Consider the following 27,633-nt stretch of genomic DNA (forward strand, 5'->3'; position numbering starts at 1 on the left):
ACATGACCTATGAAGCCAGGCTTCATGAACTGGGCTTGTTTAGTTTAGAAAAAAGAAGATTAAGGGGGGACATGATAGCGGTTTTCAAATATCTAAAAGGGTGTCACAAGGAGGAAGGAGAAAATTTGTTCCTCTTGGTTTCTGAGGACAGGACAAGGAGTAATGGGCTTAAAGTGCAGCAGGGGAGGTTTAGATTGGACATTAGGAAAAAATTCCTAACTGTCAGGGTGGTCAAATATTGGAATAAATTGCCAAGGGAGGTGGTGGAATCTCCCTCTCTGGAAATATTTAAGAACAGGTTAGATAGACATCTGTCGGGGATGGTGTAGACAGAGCTTGGTCCTGCCTTGAGGGCAGGGGCTGGACTCGATGACCTCTCGAGGTCCCTTCCAGTCCTATGATTCTATGATTCAATTGTGGCAACAGAATAAAATCTGCCATTAACATCAACATTCATTTCGTCTTCAGTGGCATCAGATCTGCCAGATGACCCATTAACTGCAATAACATCAATGTTATTAGACAAACTAAAGCAAAATCATCCACTTTTTTTAGAAGAATCCACAATAGCTGAAGTCAACATTAGTAGCAAAGATCTTGCCGAAATTGATTCCAAGTATTCAGAAGAGCTTTCATCAGAAGAAGACAATGGTGAATTAGAACGTGCCCCGAAAAGTGGCTTAACCGACCCTGCAAAATGGCCAACTATTCTAACTGACAGTCAGGTTGTTTATTGCTGAACAAGGAACCGTACAAATAAAAAGTTTTAAATTTCCTAGAGATGAACAAAACAGATCTTTTTCAGCAAATCATTACTCCAGATTAAACAATGGAGAAATGATGGAAAGAAGATGGTTAGTTTATTCTTTACTTCAAGATACCGTGTACTGCTTTAGCTGCAAATTGTTTGTGCCAATTCCAATTGCCCTTGTCACTCGCGGTTTCAATGACTGGAAACATTTGGCTAAAAGATTAAAAGAGCATGAAAATGCACAGAATCATTGTGAAGGAATGATTAAATGGACAGATCTACAAAAATGTTTGAAGAATAAAGTAACTATCAATAAGATGACGCAAACATGATAGAAAAAGAGAAACAAAGACTTATTGCAGTTTTCAAACGTATAGTTGAAATAATTATATTTATGGCGAGCCGAAATTTATCATTCAGAGGAAAAGCCAAAAAACTTTTTCAATCCCATAATGGACATTTTTGGGGAATAATTGAATTATTAGCTAAATTCGACCCAGTGATGGCAGAACATGTATACCGTTTTACAGAAAAGGATACTCAAATCATTTTTTGAGTCACTTAATTCAAAATGAATTAATTATATCAATATCTGAAAAAGTTAAGAAACACATAATTGATGAAGTAAAACGGGCAAAATATTATTGGATAATATTAGATTGTACTCCTGACGTCAGGCACCAAGAACAATTATTGATGATAATCTGATTTGTGAATATAGTAAATTAAGATTTTAAAATAGATGAAAAGTTTATCAATTTTTTAGTTGTTGATGATACAACAGGAAGAGGGTTAGCAGAAAGGTTAAAAAATGAACTCCAAGATCTAGGATTAGATTTAAAGGACTGTCGAGGACAAGCTTATGACAACGGGGCTAATATGAAGGATAAAAATGTAGGAGTGCAGGCTTTAATTTTACAAGAAAATCGAAAAGCCTTCTATGTACCCTGTGCTTGTCACAATTTGAATTTAGTGTTGGGAGATATTGCAAAATCGTCCACGCAAACAGTGACATTTTTCGGGATAATACAAACGATTTACACAATTTTTGCGATGTCAACAGCAAGATGTGATGCATTTAAAAGACATGCTCCTCTACTTTCACCAAAACCACTTTCAGAAACTAGATAGAAGTGCTATATTGAAAGCGTTAAAGAAATTCGATTTCAAACAACTGGATTAGACAATGCTTTAAGTGCACTTTTAAATATGGTAATGGATCACAAAATTAAATGTGAAGTACTTGCTGTCAGAAAGCATCTAAGAACATATGAATTTTTAACCAACCTTGTTATTTGGTTTGATATATTACTTAAAGTAAATACTACCAGCAAAATTCTGCAAAAGACAAACATAGAAATGGATATTGCTTTAAACCATTTAAAGTATCTTGTATGATATTGGGAGGAATACAGATCTTCAGGATTCCAAAGTGCATTAACTACAGCCAAAGAGATGTGTGATGAACTGAACATCAATCCAACATTTCAGGAAAACGTCTAACAAATAAAACGAATAAGTTTTCATACGAGGTAAATGACGAACCTATTGAAAACGCAGAGGAATCATACCGAATAAACTACTTTTTGATAATTGTTGATTCTGCTCTTGTTTCTATGAAGAAACAATTTGAGTTGTACGAAAATCACAAAAACATTTGGTTTTCTACATGATATGAAAAACATCAAAGAAATGGATAAGGACACACTAAAAAAACATTGTATGGATCTTCATGTCAATCTATAAGATGGTGACTCCCATGACATTGAAGGTTTAGATCTTTACGAAAAGTTGCAGAACTTTTGTAGAGTTATTCCAGACAGTTGTATTACAGTTCATGACTGATTGAAAACAATTTGTTCGAACAATATGGAAGACATATATCCTAATATTTATATCACTCTTAGGATACTTCTAACTAGTCCAGTGACAGTAGCTTCGGCAAAGAGAAGTTTCTCTAAATTGAAACTAATAAAGAATTAATTAAGATCTACTATGAGCCAGGAGCATTTTGTATGTCTTTCGATTATATCGAGGAAAACGACCTGTGTAAAGAAATGGACTTTACTGACATAATTGAAGAATGTGATACCAAAAGAGCTAGACAGCTATAATAGACTTAAATACAAATGAAAATGTATAATTATTAATGCAGAATTTTATTTAAGAATGACTTATAATATAATTAAAATAAAAATTTTCCAACTAAATTAAGTTTCTATTGAATTTACCCAATTCACATTTAATATGAAAATAGCCATCAATTTGCGCATTTGACGCCTTTTTTCTATTTTTTCTCCAAAGGGGGGCCCCGCGAAATTGTGCTGCCCTGCGCCCTGCAAAACTCTCATCCGCCCCTGGAGAAAGCCCTCTGTTCTTTTGATTTTTTTTTTCCTGAAAAAACGCAATTGCAGTGTGGACATAACTCAAGGGTTTTTTCGGAAAAATGGCTGTTTTTCCAAAAAAACTCTGTAGTGTTGACATAGCCAGAGAGAAAGACAGAGTATACTGGTTGGCAAACATTTTCTCTGGCTCCAAATCACTTTTATTGTGCTCTGTGCCCATAATGTAACCGTTCAATGGACACTTTATACTCAAGCACTTAAAGGTTGCTTACACTGCATTCCTCACGATAAGAGTTTAATCACTCTCCAAAGCACAGGGATAGAGACTGAACCAATTAATGAGATGAGAAAGTTAGACTGCCTCAACATAAAAGCAGGTTATATTAACTAACTATACACACATGAAAGAAGAAAAGTAACAAATATCCAGAGTAATTTAAAAAAAAAAAAAAAAGATCCTCAAATAACACTCCATCAAAATCCAAGTTAGATTCTATCATAGTCACACTTTTTTGCTTGCATTTTGTGAACATTTGAGTTTTACTACTATGACCTTCTGAGATGCAATCCAGACCAGTGAGGTGCTGTGTCACTCCTGCCCTGCAACCCTGAATATCTCACAATGTTTTGCTGTTGTAACTTCCATCTTGAGTCACTCACAGTCAGCCTGCCAGCATGCAGGTCACATCCTGAGAATCTCCCTAATGGTTCTCAACCTGTGGTCTGCTTGCAACCCAATAGCAAACAGCTATGGCCTATGTGACATCCTCAGGGCCATAAAAGTAGTATATTATATTGTGTGGATATGGCCCATGTAACAGAGCTGCATATGTGACCCACAATTGTAAAGAGATTGAGAGGGTTAGCCATCTCAGTCTGTAACTTTAAAAACAACAAGTAGCCCCATGGCATTGAATAGTCTGACTAACATATATATAAGTTCATGAGCTTTCGTGGGTAAAACCACTTCATCACATGTGTCTCTTCTACTCCTTTAGGGCTGGTTCACCTAGGGGATGACATTTTACTCCTGATGTTACTTCATTAGCTCAAGTACTAGAACTTAAGGCCCTGGTGCTTACCTCTATGTTGCCCTTCCTCTGCAAGATGGCCCTCCCACCGTAGGGAGAGACTCTCTCCCACAGTTCCTGTCTCCTAATGGGGCAAGAATCTGAACCACCTCACTGTGCAGAGGGGTTCTTTGTGGTGCTATTCAGGTGATCCAGTACAGGGGAGGCAAGATGCTTCATGTTCCAGGATTTGGTGCATATACATAAAGACAGCCTATGGCCCAACCTGAGATGACACCAGGCCCACCTGCATCACAGAAGGGTACCTATAGAGTATTTGTAATACAACCTCTGGACTGATCCCTCCCTTAAGTTCACCCTTTGATTCCACTTGGCTACTGAGAGAGGCCACTCCATTACAACCAGCCAACAAGGCAGACCCCATTCACCACCAGCTTGTGAAATCCTTGGAAGTGGAGGTGGTGGTGCAGGACAGAGAAAGTAACCTCTAATGGGGGAAACATAGTACTAAGGTATTGCTCTTGGCCCCTGCTTTCAAGCCCCCACCAGTTAACATTGCACATCCCTAGTCAAAAGTGCTAGGTTCATGCTCAGGGATGGATTGAGTGACCAGACAGCAAGTGTGAAAAACTAGTACGGGATGTGACAGTGCGTTGCCCTGCACTGGCCCTTTAAGGGGCTGAGAGTGGAGTCAGAGGCAAGCCCAGCTGAGGCAGCTAATGAGGGCCCAGGTGGAGGCTACAGAGAGCGACTCCTGGAAGGAGGAAGAGACCAGCCTGCCTGCTGCTCTGGACAGAGGGCAGTAGAGACCTGACTGCCAGGGAAGCAAGAAGCTCCCTGGAAGAGAGCAGGGCTGGGGAGGCTTTTGGGCCTAGCAAAGCCAGGCTACCAGGCCTTAGGGGCTGCGAGAGGCAGCCACGACGGGCGGGGCTGCACGAGGCAGTCATGAAAGGCCGGGCTGCAAGAGGCAGATGCAGTAGGCTGGGGAAACTGGGGCCAGGGAAGCCCCAGGCCGTAAGGCCTGAAGGCAGAGTTGCAAGAGGCAACTTGGTAGGCAGAGGTAGCAGGTCCACACCCTTTGCCAGGGAGGAGTGGCCTGTAGGGATTACAGTCTGCCCGGAGACAGGGGCTAGAGAGGGACTGGCAGTGGGTCACTGAGGCCTGGAGGGTGCAAGGGAACTAGGTGTTCCTGGAGAGAGCTGGGTGTTCCCTGGTAGAATAACTGGGGATCCTAGGGAGTAGGGAAGACCCTGAAGTAGTGAAGGAAGAACAACGACACCCCAGAAGGGGGTGCAGACAAAGACCTGAGTAGGCACTGCCGGAGGGCAGTACCCTGAAGGCAACGCTGTACCGATAGAGGACATGGGGGAAGACCCCAGAGGAAAGGGGCACGTCGGAACAGCCAGCTAATTCCCCAACATCACCTTGCTGAACGCACCACGCTGGTGAGTCAACCCCATTACAAGGGAGTAATAGGTACCAAGGTAAGAAAGAAAGCCCCAAATATCAGAATTTTAGCAGTGTAGAATCTAATCTGTATTATCTAGCAGAATAACAGTATAATTAAATACTTGAGGTATAGATATGCTAAATCATTCAGACCAGCTTATTGCATCTGATTTATGTGTTAATTTTGTCCTTCAGTTTAATGTGTTTTTGTTAGATTTCAATTTTATTTTTATTTTTAAATTATGCTCAAGTTTATTATGCTTCCTATAAAAATATATGCACAAACACAAAACCATCATAATCCACTTCTAAAGAAAATATCAGAAGTTTCTCCTTTATTGTTGAAAGAAGTAAGCCCTTCTGTATGTATCTCAATCTGTGTCTCCAGGGGCAAAGAGAATGCCATATGCTTCCTCACTAAAATAAATCTATTTTAGTATCAACTGTGGCAATGGTGGTGTAACTACACAATGCTGCTTCATGCACAATTATCTTTTAGAAGGCCAGTTAATAAGATTAAGAATAGTCTTCAGCAAATAGTTATACTATACCTAAAAGTATGTATTGTACATAATTTTGTGCTTTGTCAAAATACATGGAAATAAAAATAGAGCAATCAACATAAAGGAGTACTGAGGGGAAAAATAGTTTAAAAAAAGTTGACATCTTAAATCTAATTTACCAGCTACAACTCACTTAATACATCTGATAGTATTTTCCACACAAGTGTAATAGCTGCTAGAAGAAATATTCACAGAAGTGATTTTCACTTTAAAATGAGTGTATACTTCTTTGCCCACCAATAATAAAAAATTAAACAACTCAGTTTTGTCTGGCTTAGATTGTCTCAGGTATACCTGAGACAAAGTTTTGATTTGCTAGCACACTATAGTGTCATAAAACAAAAGAGGAAAAATGTTCACTACAGCATTTCTTACAGTAAGCTTTACTCTTTACTTAGTGGACTCAATAAATTTATTCCACACAATTTCAAATTGTAACCATGTTTGAACAACCAAAACATTCTGTTTGAAGAAGAATTACATACCTGTTTACACGAACTCACTCAGTAAACCAACATTTTTGCTTATAGGCAGGTATAAGATGGTAAGATATCTTATGTACACAGTAATGCTACGTCTACACTGGCCGCCTATTCCGTAATAGGCATGCTAATGTAGCACTTGGGAAGAGGCAAATGCGCGGGGAATTTAAATATCCCCCGCGGCATTTGCATTTTCATGGCCGCCGCTTTTTTCTGGCTTGTAGATAAGCCGGAGAAAAGCGTCCAGACTGGCGCGATCCTCTGGAATAAAGCCCTATTCCGGAGGATCTCTTATTCCAACTTGAAAGTAGGAATAAGAGATCCTCCGGAATAGGGCTTTATTCCAGAGGATCGCGCCAGTCTGGACGCTTTTCTCCGGCTTATCTACAAGTCGGAAAAAAGCGGCGGCCATGAAAATGCAAATGCCGCGGGGGATATTTAAATCCCCCGCGCATTTGCCTCTTCCCAAGTGCTACATTAGCATGCCTATTACGGAATAGGCGGCCAGTGTAGACGTAGCCTAATTTTTTTAAGGTGATTATCTAAAGATTCCGTGGGGACATTTTTCTTAATATCTGGCCGTCATTCAAATTTCCCAATTAACATTAAAAAGAAACCATGCATTTATTACTGCTTCTACTTGGACTGAAAGATCTGCAAAAGCCATACTATCGTGAACCACAAAGTGTGGATTATTAAGTTGCTGTAAAACTTGGATTTTACCTGTGATCTTGATGCTATGAAGTATAGATTGGGGATATGTCAAGAGGTACTCCTCTGAAAGTTAGAAACATTGCGCTTTAAATGGCTCTTCCTCGTTGGTCCTTACTTTGCACTCTGCTCTGATCCATGCCTCCAAATAGCTACTACCATGTGGCAGCTGTCGGACCCCAAGACGTCGCTTTGGCTGGCAAGCTAAACCAGGCAGATGGAAGTGATAAGAAATGCCTATCACTAGCATACTAAGTATGCTTGACAAACGAGGCAGAGAAGATCGCTTAGAGTAAACGCTGGAAAGGCACTACAACTATGTGTCGTGGAACACACAAGGTTTGACAAGGTACAAGAGGTCAATGACTATTCAGAACAGCTAAAGAAATTCCCAGTCATTTCAACCTTTCATCCCACTGGTCTTCATCTTCAGCAGCTTAGAGTGACAATGCCCCATGCAATGATATTCTCACATAAACCTCACACACAGGCATTCACGTATCATTAAGAAGGTCCTGCAGTAATGGGTGATAGTGAAGTGATGTGTCAATGAACAATGGGAGTTAGTTACAAACCTGCATGAAGACAATTTAGGATTCTGGTCATTCACCCTTAAGTTCTAAGCAGCAAGGATGTTTAGCAACACGCCAGAGGGCTGAGCTGCCCTTTTCCTGCATATATTTGAACTCCTATTTCTTTGAAATTGATTTGATGTTTTGCCAAGACATAAAGCCATCACTCTTTTCCTTGAGGATCTTCTTGATTTCATCACCGCCTGCCAAACCAACCCATCTTTGGGTTTTGTCTAGAATTACTTCTGAGGTTTGAAAGACAGCCAATTTGAATATATTCCACTTTTTGAGTTTATTACTGGGTGATGCTGTGACTGTTCTCAAATTACCCAAGACTGAGTAATCTGTTATCCTGAGCCTCTGGTGTGATGGAATCTTGCCTGTGCCTAACACCACGAGCCTTTCAGCCACTTAAATATTCTTTTCTGGCATCAGAGTGGTAGCCGTTTTTGTTTGTAACTTTAAAAATGAGTAGTCCTGTGGCACCTTAGAGACTAACAAATACTGTATATGGGGCAAAACTCACTTCCTCTTTTCTGGGCCACACTAACCCTGTCTTCGCCTTGGAGATTTGTAATAGATGCTCTCTTGTCCCTGAGTCCCTTTAAATTGTTCCCCTGTAATTTCCATCCCTTGACACTGGCTGCTCACAGAAATTCCAGATCCCACACATGATTAAGCACTGGAAAAAATTGCTGAAGGAGACTGTACAATCTGTATTATTGGAGATTTTTAAAAGAAGGTTAAACACCTGTCAGGGAGGAACTAGATAATATTTTGTCCTGCCATGAGTTCTGGGAACTGGACTAGATGACATCTTAAGGTCCTTTCCAGGATTTTATATTTGGCCCTCTCTCAGTGCAGGGGGATGGACTAATGGAATATTTGGGGTCCCTTCCAGGCCTACAGTTCTATGATTCTGAGACTTAAATTTTGCTATTGTGTGTGTTAACCTGTTCAGCATTATTTCATTGAGAGGTAAATCACCAGGCAAAAATGGCACATCAGCAAAACTCCTTCTGCCCAAAGACCCTCTAAAATGTCAACTCTCTATACAAAATTACTAAGATCATATGGGAAACTGAGAAATCCCAGGATTTAAAAAATGCAATAATTGCTCCACTGTACAAAAATAAAGGTAACAACTCTTACTGTGTCAACTACCAGAGAGCTTCTGGGTTATCTGTAGGTAGTAAAATCCTTGCTCCTATTTTGCTCTATTAGCTTCTTGAAACAGTATCAGAGAATCTTCTAACAGAGATCTACAGTGATTCTAAACTAATTCTAAGCATGACCAGCACAATTATTGATGCAAGACAGATTCAGGAAAAATCCTCTGAACAAAATGTGGATGCATATATGTTGTCTTTATTGATATAAAAAATTGCCACTGAGCCACAACGGCCTCTGGAAAATTGTAGAAAAGTTTGCCTGTCCCACCACATTTGGCGGCAACAAAGACACAACTGGTCAAGTACTCACTAAGAATGACCTCTCTAGAGGCTTCTTATATCTAATGAGGCAAAACAAGGGTGCATGCTAGTTCTCTCTACAGCTGTTCCAATTTATATAAAACTTGCAAACTTCAAAAGGACATCTAAGGTACAAAATTGATGCCACACTCGTCAGTCTCTGAAGGCTTAGTGCAAAGACCGAAGTCTGTCAGCAACTCTTACATGAAGCCCTTTTTAAGGATAACGATTGCACTCTACTCAGTCATAACAACAATGACTACAGCTTAACCATAACAGATTCTCAGAGGCAACTGAACAGTTTGGACTCACCATCAGTCTGGAAAAACTGAAGTCCTCTTCCGACCAGCCCAATCAACCACTACAAATGGTAGAAAATTAAGAATGTCAATTACTTTCCATGCCTTGGCATTACCATCTCAAATGATGGTTTCCAAGATCAAAAAAAGACAAAATAGAATATAAAAAGGCAAGCCAGGATTTTGCCACAGGATACTCACTGGAACAACATTAGACTATCAATAAAATGGATGATACACAATGCAGCAGAGACAGCCTCCTCTTTATATGGGGGCCAGTGCCCCAATACAGTTTGGAAACCTCATGCGTTGAAAACCATCAATAATTCTCTGACCATTAACCAGCTTATAAAGCTGGGTAGACAGCACCTTTTCAACAGCATAGTAAACCTGTATGAGAACTGCCCTGATCATTTGATTTCCCCACATCAAATTGGTTGGCTACAGGCCAGTAATATTCTAGGTGGATATTAATAGCAATCTATTTCTCCACAGGTATGGGGCAATGCATATGGCTATACTGTTGCTGCAGCCCTAGAATCAGGTCAGCACAGATCTCAAAAAAAGATACCCTTCTCAATTCTAAAGTTTTCATCACCGCTGGTCATCCCAGGTTTGCACAACAATCCCCTTCCACAAATTCATGGCAATTTCCTAGTCCTAGAAACACCACTGAATGGTAGATAGGTGGATCCAGGAACCGATCCTCTTGTTCCTTCAGGTTGGCCTCTGCCTTTTCTTCTACCTTGTCACCCTGCCACCATTGCAGAATATCCTCCTGCTGTTGCTGTAGAATATTCTCCTGCTCCAATACCATCTGGTGGCATGATGGGCAAAGTCCAGGGCAGAATTCATTCAGCTCAATGATGTATGCATCAAATGATTCCTAATAGTCTTGAACTGAATTATCATTAAGATCACAGTTGTGATTTTTTGACACAGATAGAAGCTAGGCCCTGATTTTGCTTTCTCTATATTGCTGCTCGTTGAAATTTGATTATTCCAAAAAAGAGCCTACTGACACTAGCTGTACTGTGAAGAGGAAAATACTTAGTTTCTAAACATTTGCAAAGGAAGTGAATCATAGGAGAGACTGAAGAGAAGCCAATAATTTTGACTTGACTGCTTCAATATAAGCTTTATTCTCTTCTGTTCAATCCACAATTCCATGGGAATGTTTGACTTTTGAAATAGCATATTGGGTAAGAAATTTTCCACAGATAGGAAATGTGTCCCCTGTTCTGTGACAATTGGGAAATGGTAAGCAGTGAATAAATGATGATAGAATATGTTGCGGCCTTGCATATTTTCTCAAGTGAGTTCAGTTTCTCTCTGCCAATAAAGTTAGTACAGATCCCAGAGCGTGCTGTGATTCCTTCAGAAACAGTTTTGCCTGAGACCTCGGAAACATCCAAAATATATAGCTTATTCAACTGGCCAGGACAGTTTGTCTACCTGAAGACCTTGGCATTTCAGTGAAAACACAAATAAGCCTGATCTTCTCATTGATTCAATATGCTCAAAGTGGAACTCTAGTACTCTATGTAGCAATCCATATCCAGACCGCCTCACAGATTTTCTGTAGGATATGGATTTGACAGAATAATGGGAAAAATCAGTTCTTGTGAGGTATAGGAATTCCTGTTTGAGAAATATTCTGGCGTCTCTATCATCACTGAACACATAATGTGGTTCATGCATGGCTGGAGCCACTAACTTTGAGACACATCAAGCAAATGTAAAAGACCAAGTTAACAATTCTCTGTTAATAGTTCAAAGAGATGGGTGGTAGGACTTAACACCACTTAGGAAAGAAATGTCTGACCACAGGTTTAGACAATTTGACTTCTCTGAAAAATCTTGACAATTGAAATTTTTCAGCTAAAGAAATTGAGAATATAAGATACTGTTAGTGGCTAACACCCTCTCTTACATACTGTCCTTAAGGAATTCTAAAATAGCTGGGATTAGAGTGCTGTTGCGATTTCTGCCTGCTTAACTGCTGAACCATACCCAGATGGAGAAATAGGCCTTTAGTATTTAAGCCCATCAACAAGTCAGAGTCAAAATCATCTTGAAGTATAAATCCAATGCAATGTCAGTTATAGGTGTCTGGATCTGGATAGAGAATGCGACCCTGGTAAAGGATGTCGAGTCTCAAAGGTAGACATAGTAGGGTTACAATACCAATCTAATGTAAGCTTTGGTTTCCTCAGCCACTATGGAGCTAGGAAAATCTTGCTTTCTCTTGTCTCGTCTTTTGAATCACCTTCTCCACAAGCTAAAGTGGTGGGACTGAATACAGCCACCTATGTGCAGATGCATCTCTCCTAGTGATCTGAAATCTACTTCCCTGTTAAAGTATTGTGCTAATACTTGCTGTTCTTGTGACTGGAGGACAGATCTATAAGAGACCAAATATCTGTAAGATCGTGTGAAAGATTTCTTGATCCACACCCCATTTTGAATTCTTCACTGAACAACTGCTGAGGAGATGTGCTTTCTGCATTAGTGTTGCTTTTTGCATTAGTATATTGTGCTTATGAATACTAAGTTCTCCTCTGCCCATTCTATTTTCATTGTTTGGAATGTAGGATCAAGATTTCTGTTCCCCTTTAATTGTAGCTGTATGCTGCCATGGTAGTGTTGTCTGACTGGACCAGGATATGCTCATGTCCAAGTTGGTTCTGGCATTTTCAGAGTGCCAACTTCATTGTGACTTCCAAACAGCGATGATCTCATTGCACTCTATTGAGTTGCATGTTCCAACAATGTTCTGTAGCCCACACTCTCTAGCCTATAGGATGGCATCCATCATGTATACTGAGGGTCTGGATAGCAGATAGGAAGACCGATGAGAATGTCCCTGGGGCTGCCCATCTAAGGAATTCCAATACCTGGATTGGAACTAGCACCTGATCTTGCATGTGTTCAAGTAAGGAGTTCCGCACTTTCATCAGCAAACTTCTGAGATATCTGATGTGGAGTTTAACATGTGCAGTCATTCCAATACTTTAGGTAAGAAGGCCTAGATTATGGACCATCTTTGGTTTTTTGTGAGCATGGATTTTGGGTTCTAAAAATGTTCTCACATCTCTCCTCATGTGTCTATCCACTATCAGGTGAGCTCTGTTTGTGGAAAGGTCCAGAGGGCTCTTCTTGCTGTTTATCACAAGAACATATGCCTGAAGCAACTCCACGGTACAACCTGTAGCATTGTGATCTGCTTTTTTGTTCATGGCTTTGATTAGAATGTTATCCAGGAACATATACAGGTGGCTATGGTCACCAGTTACATATTGGTAAAGACCTTGAGGGCTGACAAAAAGGTCAAATGGCCATGTTTTGTACTGTTAGTGACTGCAATATACACAAACTTTTTTTTTTCAGTGAACCATAGATTCCAAGACAGTCCCTTTTATGATGATCTAGTCTGTCCTCCTGTGTAACACAGGCCATAGGACTTATCTGGACTAATTCCAATTTGAACTTTAATTTCTCTTTTGGAAAAATATCCAGTCTTCATTTTTCCAGAAATGGAAAATTCACCATAACCTTTGAAGTTGTGCCTACGGTTAATTACCCTCACTGCTAAAAATGTGTTCCTTATTTCCAGTCTGAAGTTTTCTGGTTTTAGCTTCTAGCCATCTTGAATCTTGTTATACCTTTGTCTAATACATTGAAGAATTCTCACTTTGGTTCTCTAAACCATCAGCAATTTATCAACTTCCTTCATGAACTATAGACAGCAGAACAAGACAACATTCTAGTAGCAGTCACTCCAATGACAAATATATGAGGTAATATAACCTCCCTATTTTTAACTCCTCATTGATGAATCCAAGGACCGCATTAGCTCTTTTAGCCACAGCATCTCACTTGGAATCCTGACCTGTACCTTTTAGGTCTGAACATGATCCTGTCACTCGTCTTCTGAACAACATGACTTCTCCCTTTACATTTAGGTTTATAGCCATGATAAGAAGTAAAATATTCTTGTGCAAGACTTATCCATAAATACTTTCTTTGTTCTCATGTTGTAGGAAGTATTCTAGCACAAACTGAAACTATGCCTACAAGCTTCTTAAACCAAGCATGTGAGCAGTTGAGGTCAGAGTAAAAGCTATGGGTATGTCTACACTACCCCGCTAGTTCAAACTAGCGGGGTAATGTATGCATACCGATCGTGCAAATGAAGCCAGGGATTTGAATTTCCCGGGCTTCATTTGCATAAGCCGGCCGGCGCCATTTTTAAATGCCGGCTTGTTCGAACCCCGTGCCGCGCGGCTACACGCGGCACGGGCTAGATAGTTCGAACTAGCAAGCCATTCCAAACTATCTAGCCCGTGCCGCGTGTAGCCGCGCGGCACGGGGTTCGAACAAGCCGGCATTTAAAAATGGCGCCGGCCAGCTTATGCAAATGAAGCCCGGGAAATTCAAATCCCTGGCTTCATTTGCACGTTCGGTATGCATACATTACCCCGCTAGTTCGAACTAGCGGGGTAGTGTAGACATACCCTATGAGATTTTAGGTTGTTGAATATAAAAAAAATCAATTCCCTGAAAATACCTTTCCATTTAATTAGTGTATAAACAGACTTTGAAATGAGAAAGCCTTAAGCACATCAGGCTTTCCAGGCATTACATAAGTTGTGACATTAGCCAATTCTCCAAATATGCAAAAGTCAAGTGTAAGTAGAATACATTTTATCCCAGGAACATTTTATCCCAGCAACATAGGGAGCCAAATCACTGATTTTTTATATAGGGCAGAGCTGGGCAACCTGAAGCCCACCTCCCTGTGGCCTGGTACTTCCCACAGCTCTCATTTGGCAGGGAACAGCAAACTGCAACCACTTGGATTAGAAGGAGGCTGCGTCAGAGAATGCTTAATGTAAACAAACTATCATGGCCCACCAGCAGATTACCTTGATGAGCAGAATACAATTCATAAGCCACAGATTACCCATCACTGGTACAGGATACGCTTGCCTTATCCAAAAAGGAAAATCCCACAGAGAAGGAAAATTTCATTATATCCACAACTAAAACTCTTGTGGAGGCTTCCCTAAAACCATTCTATTGGAGAGAGGAAGTGCTTTCCCCACAGGCTACTGTGAGCCACAAACAGACCCCAAACACTCAATCTCTAGAGCTCCCTGACTGTCCATGGCTCTCAGGGGCCTAGGTACCTTTCTCTCTCTATACCACTGCTCATCTGTGCAGAACTAGCCATATCTGACCTAATATTAACAATCCAAGAGTCTCCTGATTTATATTTTCTATCTAGGTATTTATAACATTTCCATAACCACAGAATCTGACCTACTTACCAACAACAAAACCATAGCCAAAATGAACCTTATAGTTTTTTTGCTTAGATTCTGTAAAAAAAGATACTTTCTTTTTACATCCCACCTCTTCTCTTCCAATTAGGTTGCTGTTTTTATCATAGTTTTAAATGCCATTTGTACTACAAGGAAGCATAGCCAATGTATTATCATGATGTCTCAGTATTTCTCTAAGGCTGTGTCTAGACTGCAGGGTTTTTTCGAAAAAAGTAGCCTTTTTTCGAAAAAAACTTCACCTGCGTCTAGACTACAGCTGCGTTCTTTCGAAATTAAACCGAAAGAACGCGACTTTTCTTTCGACGTTGGTACTTCTCATTTCACGAGGAATAACACCTTTTTTCAAAAGTGCTCTTTCAAAAAAAGGCGCTATGTAATGCAAACTGTGCTTTTTCGAAAGAGAGCATCCAGACTGCCTGGGTGCTCTCTTTCGGAAAAGCAGCTTGCTTTTTCAAAAGTACTGGTTGCAGTCTAGACACTCTTTTTCGAAAGATACTTTCAAAAAAGCCTCATCTTTTGAAAAAGCCTCTTTCAAAAGAGGCTTGCAGTCTAGACGTAGCCTTAGTGGTTTAATGTGTTTTTAAACACGATATTATCCAATTAAAATATGACCATTTAGATCCGTGTTTCTCAAAGTGGTTTTGGGAATCACTTTGAAAAACCTGTTAATGAGACGCTTCAGTGTGTTTACTTACCGGAGCCGCAGCCACAGACTCTCGCGGCTCCCATTGGCTCTAGTTCGCCGTTTGAGCCATGGGAAGCGCTGTGGATTATCAACAATACTTAACAGTAACAATACACTGGAACCAGATGGCATTCACCCAAGAATTCTGAAATAACTCAAATTGGAAATTGCAGAATTATTAACTGTGATTTGTAACCTATTCTTTAAATCAACTTCTGTGCCTAATGACTGGAAGATAGCTAATGTGACGCTAATAATCTAAAAGGGCTCTAGAGATGATTTTGGCAATTACAGACCAGTAAGTCTAATGTCAGTACAGGGCAAATTAGTTGAAACTACAGCCTGGGTGGGTAATAATTTTTGACCGGAAGCCACTTCAGAAATTTTTGAAGTTGCTCCAAGCTGCCCCAGAAGGGGCAGGACCTCAGGTGGAAGGGGCGGGGCCAGGACACTTCTGAGTTTCCTCACCCACAGACCCTAATTGGTCTGGGGGTGGGAGAGCATGCAAAGACCCCCCCTCCCAAAGAGAACCACCAGCAGTTCTGAACAGCTGGCAGTTCCCTCTAGATACCCATGCCCTGGCAGTGAGAGGAGAATTCCCATGCTCCTCCCCTGCTGCCTCCAGGTCAATCAGGGCCTGGGGAGGGGGAGCACTTGAAGTCTCATGCTCCCTGCCCCAGCTCTGCAAGGGAGCATCGCATTTAGAGTGAACCACCAGCTGCTGCTCAGTGGTTGACTTTAAGTTCTTAGTGCCTTGCAAGGTGGGAGGAGACTTCATGCGCTTCTCCCCCACCCCCGAGCCCTGATTGGCCTGAGGGTAGGGGGAGTACATAAAGTCTCCTCCCACCCTGCCCCGTCCTGCAAAAAGCATGCAGTGCTTGGAAGTGCCGCACCTCTCACAGGGAAGGAGGAGACTTCATTCACTCCTCCCCTATCCCCAGGCCAATCTGGGCTTGGAGGTGGGGGGAGCGCTTAAAGTCTCCTCCTGTCCTGCCAGGAGCATGCCGCACTTCTAAGCTCCACACACTTCTTGCAGGGCAAAGGCAGGGCAGTAGGAGACTTCACACGCTTCCCCTGACCCCCAGGTCCTGATTGGCCTTGGGCAGGGGGAGCAGTAGGGCCTCCACAGGCTGGATCAACTCACTTGGTGGGTCAGATCTGGCCTATGGAGGCCCTTTTTCCCACCCCTGAACTACAGTAAAGAACAAAATTGTCAGACACACAAATGAACATAATTTGTTGGGGAAAAGTCAATATGGTTTCTGTAAAGGGAAATCATGCCTTACTAATCTATTAGAGTTCTTTGAAGGAGTCAACAAACATGGACAAGGGGAATCCAGTGGATATAGCATACTTAGATTTCCAGAAAGCCTTTCACAAGGTCCCTCACCAAAATCTCTTAAGTAAAGTAAGCTGTTATGGGATAAGAGGGAAGGTCCTCTTATGGATTGATAACTACAGTAAAGTCTCGATTATCCAACCTTCGTTTATCTGACATTCCGTGTTATCCAATGTGCCACCCGTTACAGCAAGGGACGCTGGACAATGACATTGCTTTCCCTGTTCCAGGGCTGGGCAGGAGCTCTGGTTGGAAGGTCTGCAGCTTCCTCTTGTGGCTGAAGAATTTGCCGTCAGCTTTTTTCCTGTTTCTGAAGAAAGCGGCAAGCACCTTGCCCTGCGTCACATCATCGCTAGGGGACATAGAGTGGTGCAGAGCGAGCACTGTGTTCCCACTGCAAGGCAGAGCCCTGGATCTTACTCCCGTTTGGGCTGGTCAAGGCAGCGGATTCAGGAGGAATAGAACTGGACCTCGCAAGGTATTAATTACTGTATTAAAATAATTTTCTGTATTATCCGACATTTCCTTTATCTGACCATCCTCCGGTCCCATTTAGGTCGGATAATCAAGACTCTACTGTAGTTAAAAAGGAAACAAAAGGTAGGAATGAATGGTAAGTTTTCAAAATGGAGAGAATTAACAAGTGGTGTCCCCCAAAAGTCTGTACTGGGACCAAGCCTATTCAACCTATTTATAAGTGATCTGGAGAAAGGGGTCAATAACGAGGTGGCAAAATTTGCAGATGATACTAAACTGTTCAAAATAGTTAAGATCAAAGTAGACTGAGAAGAGCTTCAAAAAGATCTCACCAAACTAAGCGATTGGGCAACAGAATGGCTAATGAAATTTAATGTTGATTAATGTAAAGTAATGCACATTGAAAAAATAATCCCAATTATACATACAATATGATGGGGACTAATTTAACTATAACTACTCGAGAGAGATCTCTTGAGAACTGTGGACAGTTCTCTGAAAACATCCTCTCAGTGTGCAGCAGCAGTCAAAAAAGCAAACAATGTCAGGCATCATTAAAAAGGGACAGAGAATAAGATAGATGTGGTTGCCTCATCTCAAAACAGATATACTGGCACTGGAAAAGGTTCAGAAAAGGGCGACAAAAATTATTAGGGGTTTGGAATGGGTCCCATATAAAGAGAGACTGAAAAGACTGGGACTTTTCATCTTAGAAAAGAGGACACTAAGGGGAGATATGGGACAGGTCCATAAAATCATGAGTGGTGTGGAGAAAGTGAATAAGGAAAAGTTATTTACTTGTTCCCATAATATAAGAAGTAGGGGCCACCAAATGAAACTAGTGGGCAGCAGGTTTAAAACAAATAAAAGGAAGTTCTTCACACAGCGCATAGTCTATCTGTGGAACTCCTTGCCTGAGGATGTTGTGAAGACCAGGACTTTAACAGGGTTCAAAAAAGAACTAGATAAATTCATGGAGGTTAGTTCCATCAATTACTATTAGCAGGGCTCGACAAATAATACAATCTACTCGCCCATGGCAAGTAGATTGCAACCCAGAAGAGCCGGGTTTGGGCAATCTGCGCATGCGCAGATCGCCAGACAGCACGGCTGACAAGCAGGGCTCACCACAGGACTATTAGCCAGGATGGGTAGGAATGGTGTCCCTAGGCTCTGTTTGTTAGTGGCTGAAGATGGATTACAGGAGAGGAATCACTTGACGATTACCTGTTCTGTTCACTCCCTCTGGGACATCTGGCATTGGCCACTGTTGGAAGACAGGATACTGGGTTAGATGGACCTTTGGTTTGACCCAGTATGGCCATTCTTATGTACTTATGTATGTTATTTTTATGAAGCTTGAAGTTGCAAAATCGGGGGGGGAAGGGGAGAGCATTCATTTTTATTATTGTAGTTCATTTGTTTACATGCAGGACTGCAATATCACCTGATCCTTCTTTACCTTATTCCTTAACTCCCACCCCACAGAACAAGGAGGCAAAATCTAACATGTAATTTGTTATAAAAATACTCAGTTGTGTGATTTTTTTTTCAGGTTTGTATGAACAGGACTTGCCCTCCAGAGGTTTTTGTTGTAACCTTATTCCTTTTCTCCCATTTTGTCACCAGTTATATTGGCATTACTTCCCTCTTGCCTCTGATATATCCAACTCAATAGTGCCAATAGCAAAATTTGGTGGTCTCTGAAATATTCAGATTGCATCTCTTCATTTCCATCCCAAATTCTAGGAAAAACAGCCCACGTTTCTCTAATCTTATCTCAGTTATCACAATATTTTTCTTTTTGGACTGCATGCCTTATTGTTTTTACCCACTCAGGTCATCCAAGTATATTCATAGAGCTATTTTTCTATCATCTTTATTGTAGTGGATTGTGAAGATTAGTATACATTAGTGCTTCAATGGTGTTAATACGTTAAATCATGTTAACAAACACATCTAACATTTTTCCACAGGTGCAGTGATCAGGGAGGAACCATATTATGAATAAGGATTCTGGCTTGTAATTTCCGCCAATAAAATAATAAATGTAATTTTCAGAAACCCATTCAGACATAGCTACTAGCAAAAACAGAAAATGGAAAGGCTTTCACTTCTCAGTGTTGCCAACTCACAATATTTAGTATTTTTCTCAAATCACAAACCTTTAGGAGTTACGTGATTAAGAAGTCTTACTTTTTGTTTAAAAAAAAAAAGTTTAAAGCCTCATAATTACAGATGGAAGCTTAAAAGTGAACACAAGCAGTTTAAAAAAACAAGGCAAATAAATAAACTCCACAATTTTAAAAAGTCAGTATCAAGTCTTACGATGACATGACTTTTTAATGTTTGGAGTTAGTGTTACTGCTGCCAATTCAAACTGCTTGAGTAAAACATAGCTGCTAAGGCTGTATGCAAATGAACTAGATTTTATGCAAATGAACTAATGCTATGTATACATATTTGATTAACACACTCTGCTCATTTGCATAACACTACTGCTATCAAATCAGAGTTGCCTGTTTCACTCCCCTCCCAGACTCCCAAATTTTTCCTCCATAAGTTTCCCCAGCCTTTTACTTCCTCTTCCCAACCTGACTGTTGTGCAGGGTTTCTTGCTTCACTCTTAGGCTATGTCTAGACTGCAGGCTTCTTTCAAAAGAGGCTCTTTCGAAAGCATCTTTCGAAAGAGCCTCTTTCGAAAGATCGCGTCTAGACTGCAGGCGGATCTTTCGAAAGAGAAATCCGCTTTTTCGAAAGAGAGCACCCAGCGAGTCTGGATGCTCTCTTTCGAAGACGGCCTCTTTACATTGAAGAACGCCTTCCTTCGAAAGAGGAACTTTCGAAGGAAGGCGTTCTTCCTCGTGAAACGAAGTTTACCGCCATTGAAAGAAAAGCCGCGTTCTTTCGAAATAATTTCGAAAGAACGCGGCTTGAGTCTGGACGCAGGGGAAGTTTTTTCGGGAAAAGGCTACTTTTCCCGAAAAAACCCCTGAGTCTGGACACGGCCTTAGTGTGGGCTGACTCCTATTCCTCTTGGAGAACTGACTTTCAGTACTTTTGAGCAGTCATTGCTAAAGAACTGTTCAACAGGTGAGGGGAAGCAAAAAGCTTTCTGCCAAAGTGAGGGCCTTTGATGCAATCTCAATTGCCCTGTCTGAGGTTCCAGAAAAGCATGAGATTCAGACAAGTGCTTAGGAGACAACCTGAAACTGAGCCTTTTATTCAATCTCCCAAGCCACCTACCCAGCCCAGTTAAAAGGCTAGGTAGGGACTGTGAAAACAGGATTATGAAAGCAAGCTGAACAGCAAACCTAGGGAGCAGCTGGAAGCATAGACATGGGAACAGGGCAGATACATCGGCCTCTCCCTCACCACATTCAATTTTCAGTTTTGGATAGTGGGGGGGGGGGGGACAGAAGATTTTCCCTCTACAGTTTTTAGCTTCTGATTAGCAGAAAGGGAGAAAACTGCAACACAAAGCGGAATCTGATATACATTGATGTAACAAGCTTACCAGACTCTCCCCCTGCTCAAAGAGCTGGTCAGCTGAAAGAAAACTACACCCCCAACCTCTGACAGGACAGTCTGATCTAAACCTGACTAGTCAGACAAGGCTTCAATAAGCCTAATCCATGCAGCTTGTTGATAATTTTTGTCTGAATGATTTTTCCAAGGAAAAGTGCCCTTTTCTCCAGTCTAAAACTTTCTGCAGGGAAATATACATTTTGCTGCAAGATTTCTATTTTTTAATCGCAAAAATGGACAAGAGGGCTTCCTGACTGGCCATCTGAAAGGCTCTTGTTGATATCACTCATGGTCCACAGATATAAAGCAGTTATCCACAGATTTTTAGGGCTCCAGTTATCTGTTTTGGATTTCACATCTCTTTGGTTAAAAGAGCGCAAGTTGATGTCACCTGCAAAGTTAAGGTCCTCTAACTTCTGTGTGAAAGTTTACTGGTTATTCTGTGTGCTCTCATTACCCAATCTGCTACAACTGAAAAGATCATGGGGAACATGAGACATCTTTTTGTGGCCCACAGTAATCTCAAATGTCTTAGTTTTCTGTTATGTATTACTAGGCATGTGTATTTCACAGAACCTCTGAATAAGGTTGACAAGTTTAAAGGATTCCATAGTGGTATAACTACTTCTGTGTACTTTGTCAAAGGCTTTATATGAATTGTCAAAGGCTTTATATGAATTTCCAAAAAATGGTGACTCTCATTCTATTTTGTCATTTCCATGATGATAGATGGGGTTGCTATTTAATGTGTGTGTATTTTTTTTCCTCTTAGCTTGATTTGTTGGAGAATAACATTACATAAAGGACACTTTCTGGAAGTCTGATGTAAATTGTGGTGTTATAATCCAAATTGATGGTCATTCTCTCAGGATTTTGGCTGCCCTCCTTGATCGTATCAGACCCATATCATCTCTGTGCACGTCACTGGCATTCAGTAGCCCAAACAGTAGGATATATTCTGCTGATAAGATTATCTGACCTTATGTTACCCATCTCATTTCACATAAGTCTAATATATATCTGTCTCTCTTTTCTTTCTTTGACTATTTTACCAGGCTAATATAGTATCTGCACATTCCATATATCAGTTTTGGTAGACAGAAAATTCATCAGTGGAGTAGCTTCATTCCAGGTTTTGTCACTTTGTGCCATCCTCTGTCTTTTCCTGGTCTATTTGAATTCAGTTGAGTTGGATTGAATTTACTGAGTAGTAATGTAGGTCTCCATAATAAGTTTGTTTTTTTCAGGAGCAGGTCATTAGTCCCACTCCTGTCTGGCATAGGTGAAACTACCAAATATACTTAATTTTCATTTCTACAGAAGAAACCTATATAACCTGAGCACCGATTTAACACTATATTAAAGGTAAAACTAAGTTTCATTTTCAACTTTTAAAATATACGTAATTTACTAAACTTCTGTGATGGGTGGAAGGGGTACTGCCCCTTTCCCGATATCACAGCATTCAATAACTAAGTTGTCTGTAAAGGGTTAAAACCAGAACAGTGGGTATGTAGGAAGTGTTGGCCTGGAGCCAGGAGAGCCACTGGGAAGAGAGTGGGCTAAGTTTGAAATGAAACAAGTTTTTTCCAGCTTCAGTTTTCCTTTTGTATGAGAGGGCACAGCTAGACCGTAGGGATCCGCGTCCAGAGAATTCGTTTGCTCTTCCACTTTTTTTGCAGAAGAGCAAACGCGCTCTGTTGGAATACCCTGTATTCCTTCTTCCACAAGGAAGAAGGAGGCTTTTGAAAGAAAGTTTTTTTTCCAAAATTTGGACCAGTCTAGAGGGGCCAAATTTTGGAAAAGCCTCTTCCCACAAAAGTATCGGGAAAAGATACACAAAATGTGGTCCGCATTTTGTGTATCTTCTTCCGATAGATCCTCGCAGTCTAGCCATACCCTGAGTCAGAGCAGGAGGTGGGAGAGAAAACAGACTGAGCAAAAATAAGGCATGGATGTCCCAGCGATATCCATGTCTAAGGAAAGAAACTTAAACTTTGGAGCAACAGATGTAAGAAGAACAGGAAATGTTTAGTTAGACGCGATCAGGTTGTTTGTTTCTTTGTTTTTAGTTTGGTTAAACTCCTCTGTGCTAAACCCCTCCGTACACTGAAACTGAACCCAAGAGAAGCAATTCTCTATTCTTTAACCTTTTTTTTTTTTAATTTCTCTATACCTAGCAACCAAGTAGGCTTTTCTAAGTATGTGTTCTTTGTTTTGTTAATAAAATCACCTCTTTAAGATTATGATTTGATTCCTGTGTCCTAGAAGGCAGAATGTTCTGTGTCCAGGTGCCTGAACTGAAGGTCAGCTATTAAGAGATTACAGTTTGTTTTAGACTCTTTCCTAAGGGAGGGTTAAGAGCTTAGAGTTACCCCACAGGGAGAAGTTCCCAAGTTCCCAAAAGCTTCTTCCTGGCTTTTTGCATTTGGGTAGTAGTAGCGTACTGACTAAATTCAATAAGTCTGTGACCTTAAGGAGTTTTCATCAGAAGCCTGTAGTGGCAAGATATTTAAAGGTCTCTTGGGGTGTGTCTAGACTACATGGCTCCATCGACGGAGCCACGTAGAAGAGGCAGGACGACAAAGGGAAATGAAGCGGCAATTTAAATAGTCGCCACTTCATTACATCAAAATGGCCGCCGTGTCGGCACAGCGCGGTAGTCTAGACGGGGACCTGCCGACCCCAGAACCCTTTGTCATCATATCCTTTATGCCTCATGAAACATACAATGCTTAATCATTCACTCATTTAGCACTTAGTCAATTGTCTTAGTGTTCAGTGAAGTTCATTCTTCCTTTACAGTTATATTTCCAAGGAAGCTCGAAAAGGTCATCTACACTTCATTATTATAATGCACAGACAGAAGGATGCAGTGTCTAGTTAAAATGAATTTGTTCTGAAGAAAAATAAAATAGCATTGACCACTTTTTAAAAGTTTATGGACATCATATGCAGCAGCAGCAGATCTATTCTATCCATGATAAATTGCCAGCAAAAATCCATTCACTCAGAATACAGTACAGGCAGTCCCCGGGTACAAGATAGGGACTGTAGGTTTGTTCTTAAGTTGAATCTGTATGTAAGTCGGAACTGGCGTCCAGATTCAGCCGCTGCTGAAACTGACCGCCAGTTCTGACTTACATACAGATTCAACTTAAGAACCCCAAGCGTCCTCAAGTCAGCTGCTGCTGAAACTGATCAGCGGCTGATTCCAGGAAGCCCGGGGCAGAGCAACTCTGCCTCGGGCTTCCTGTAGTCAGCGTTGGTCAGTTTCAGCAGCGGCTGACTTGGGGACGCCTGGGGCAGAGCAGCTGGGGTGCTGCTGGGTTGATCCAGTAGCGCCGCTCCTCGGCGCTACTGGATCAACCCAGCAGCACCCCAGCTGCTCTGCCCCAGGCATCCTGATTCAGCCGCTGCTGAAACTGACCAGCAGTGGCTGAATCAGGACGCCTGGGACAGAGCAGCTGGGGTGCTGCCGGGTTGGTCCAGTAGTGCCCAGAGCGGCGCTACGGGACCAACCGGCAGCGCCCCAGCTGCTCTGCCCCAGGGTCCACAACAAAAGCCTGGTCTGCTGGGGGGGGGGGGACACACTAGCTGCGCCCCCCCCCAGCAGACCAGCGACACAGGGACCCCGCCACCGCTGCGGCTTTGCTCCCAGTGTCCCTGGTCTGCTGGAGACGGTCCCCAGCAGACCAGGGGCACCGGGAGCAGCTTTTCTCGCCCCGGAGGTCAAGGTGGCGGGACCGCTGCCTGCGAGCTCCGAGGAGAGAAAGCCCCGTTCGTAAGTGCGGATTCGACGTAAGTCGGGGACTGCCTGTATATTGTTATGGCTTCTCTTCTGGAGCAGTGTGTGGGAAGGCCACAAGCCACCAGTGGGAGGCTTCAGAGTCTGGTCCAACCCATCAAAAACTCCTTTTGCAACTATATTCCAGCTTTAACAGTGTGACTTAGAATCATCCTCTACTGTAACCAAGGAATTGTGTAAACTCATCTCACACACACACACACACACACACACACACAATTTTGCATAATGAGAAATATGAGAGTATATGATCCACTGAACCCTGCTTTAATGGCCTCTCTCAGGTTTTACCCAGGCCTTGTTCCATCAGATTCTTATTTTGGTAATATTATTTGCAACTGAGTAAGAAAGAAAGCCTTTACAAGTTAAATATTTCCTCCTGAAAAATTATTGGGGACATTTCATAACATATCCCGAATCTGAAATACAATACTGATTGCATGAACTACCACAGGATAAATGGGCCTTTATTTATAATGAATACAAGTATTTTCCATTAATGCAAAGAATATTAATTTTATATCTTTTCAATGAATCTAGATATGTACCTTTTTCACCAGTTGATTTACACACTACTAATAATCATCCATCATAAAGACAGCTTTACAAATCAATACAAAAAATAACAGCTACACATGAATGAAAGAGCAAGAACGTGCAGCCACAAGCTATTACACATGTAATGAAAATGGATTTATTGCTCAAGTCTCATATTTCCTTCTATTATTAAACTATTAAGAAGGCCCCTTAAGCTCAATCCAAATAGCAAAAGACACACAGACACTATCTAGTGCAAAAATATATTAAAGGAATATTATAAAAATTAAACTCACAAAGTAAGAACATAGAGTTATGATTCATATAGCTCATCCTCTTCACAAGTATAGATGACACTATGATGTATTAGTCTATAGGCTATAAAATGTGTGCCTTAATATATACCTTAAAATGGCAGAATCATAGTCACTATGATAATGATCATTTTGAAATCCCAGAGTTGTGCATAATATTGCATCTACAGAATTTTTGCATTTCCTTGTTTTAAACACACAAAAACAGGGAGTGATTTCATATTTAAATAAAATAAGTGTGCAGTGCGCGGTATCAATGTGTGATATAGCATTCAAATATGCATTTGGAGATTTACACCTGTGTATTTAAGTTACTGCATAAAATTAAGAGTGATTGTCAAATATATTTTCATATTTTCTATGTAATTAGACTTAGAGAAATATACTACCTTTAGAACACAATAATGCAGATAAAACTTTTGGGGAAATGCAATGTTATTACAAAATGTGGACCATAAGGGATCTCTCATAGCTATCTGATAATACAGGTTGAACCTCTCTAATCCAGAACTCTCATCTAGAAACATCTATTGTCCAGAATGGTTTTACATAGCCAGATGTCCACTTTTCATGGGTGTGGCCAAGTTTCCTGCAATCCCATAAAGTTTGTTTACAGCCACCAGTTCTACCTCTCAGTGTTCTGTGCTTTTATTTAGTCTCTACAACAGGACTAAAGCCAAAATAAGCTCCGCAACTTAAGCTACATAATTGACGTAGCTCAAGTCGAAATAGTTTATTTCAGCTTTTGCCATGTCTACACAGTAGAGAGTCCGAGTTAGAGCACTCTTTCTCTGACTTCCCTTACTCCTCATAAAATGAGGGTTACAGGAGTCAGAAAAAAAGTCCCCCAGATTGACATTATTTCAACATTATGTCGAAATAACTGCTTGCTGTGTAGTCACAGACTACGTTATTTTGGAATAACATCAATTATTCTAAAATAATGCTGCTCTGAAGACATAGACTAATTTACCCCTAAATGGGTCCTGAAAATTCTCTCATTGGAACTGGTCCCAAGGGTTCCAGACCAGCGAGGTTCAACCTATAGACCTTCTGTCATGAGTTTCGTTACTGCTGTCTGGGTAGTAGCACTGGAACAATTTTAGGATTGGAGTTCTTAGCTGTGTCCTCTCTTACTGCTATTCATGCCCCTCAGTGCCCTAAGCTAGACCCACAGCTGGGAGCAGTTTTGGATCCCCCAAGCCAGAACCGGGAGCAGAGCCCAATGGCCCAGATCCCAAGGCCAAGTCTGGGTCATTCAGAAAACAAGAAAAACCTTACAAAAAGCTATTAAATAACAAAGAGGGAAATATTTTGAAAAATTTGATCATGTTGAGCTCAGCTGGTCCCAATCATAAGTATCCAAAGATATTAATGGAATTAACAAACTAAGTACACTATTAAGCAATTATGAAAAAGTCATAACTAACTGGAGAAATAAAGCAAGATAAGTATTGTACATGATTTTCACTGGTAAAGTAAAAGAATGATGTTTTCAATTATTGCTTCATAAATCCAATTTCTATCCCTATTACAATAATGGAATAAGTATTAAGAGAGAGAGAAAATCACTAAAATAGAGGTAAAAGAATGAACATGAGCAGTAGGGGATTTTGAAGAATGTATTTTGAAAGGTAGTGTATTCAGGGCCATCCTTAGGCACACATCCTGTACCCTTCTACATAGGGTACCACTAAATGTGGGGCACCACATTCGTGCCTCAAATATAATCTTGGGCTGTGTCTAGACTGGCAAATTTTTCCGCAAAATCATCTGCTTTTGCCAGCTATCTACACTGGCCGCTTGAATTTCCGCAAAAGCACTGACGATCTCATGTAAGATTGTCAGTGCTTTTGCGGAAATACTATGCTGCTCCCGTTCGGGCAAAAGTCTTTTTCTGAAAAACTTTTGCGCAAAAGGGC

General features: G+C 41.0%; 2 long non-coding RNA genes across 2 annotated transcripts in view; one reads left to right on the top strand and one right to left on the bottom strand.

Annotated features, from left to right (window-relative positions):
- LOC142826450 (uncharacterized) overlaps nucleotides 1-27,633 on the bottom strand; it is a 132,284-nt gene that overhangs the window by 87,197 nt on the left and 17,454 nt on the right. Inside the window, exon 2 of the long non-coding RNA XR_012900571.1 lies at nucleotides 9,689-9,737. This is a non-coding gene — a long non-coding RNA (uncharacterized LOC142826450). The remainder of the gene's footprint in view (nucleotides 1-9,688; nucleotides 9,738-27,633) is intronic.
- On the top strand, nucleotides 12,455-20,092 carry LOC112545235 (uncharacterized). Its single transcript, XR_003088699.2, has 3 exons — nucleotides 12,455-12,693; nucleotides 17,278-17,525; nucleotides 19,501-20,092. It is a non-coding gene; the product is annotated as an uncharacterized LOC112545235 (long non-coding RNA).

Source organism: Pelodiscus sinensis, chromosome 1 (assembly GCF_049634645.1).
Source record: "Pelodiscus sinensis isolate JC-2024 chromosome 1, ASM4963464v1, whole genome shotgun sequence".
NCBI lineage: Eukaryota > Metazoa > Chordata > Testudines > Trionychidae > Pelodiscus > Pelodiscus sinensis.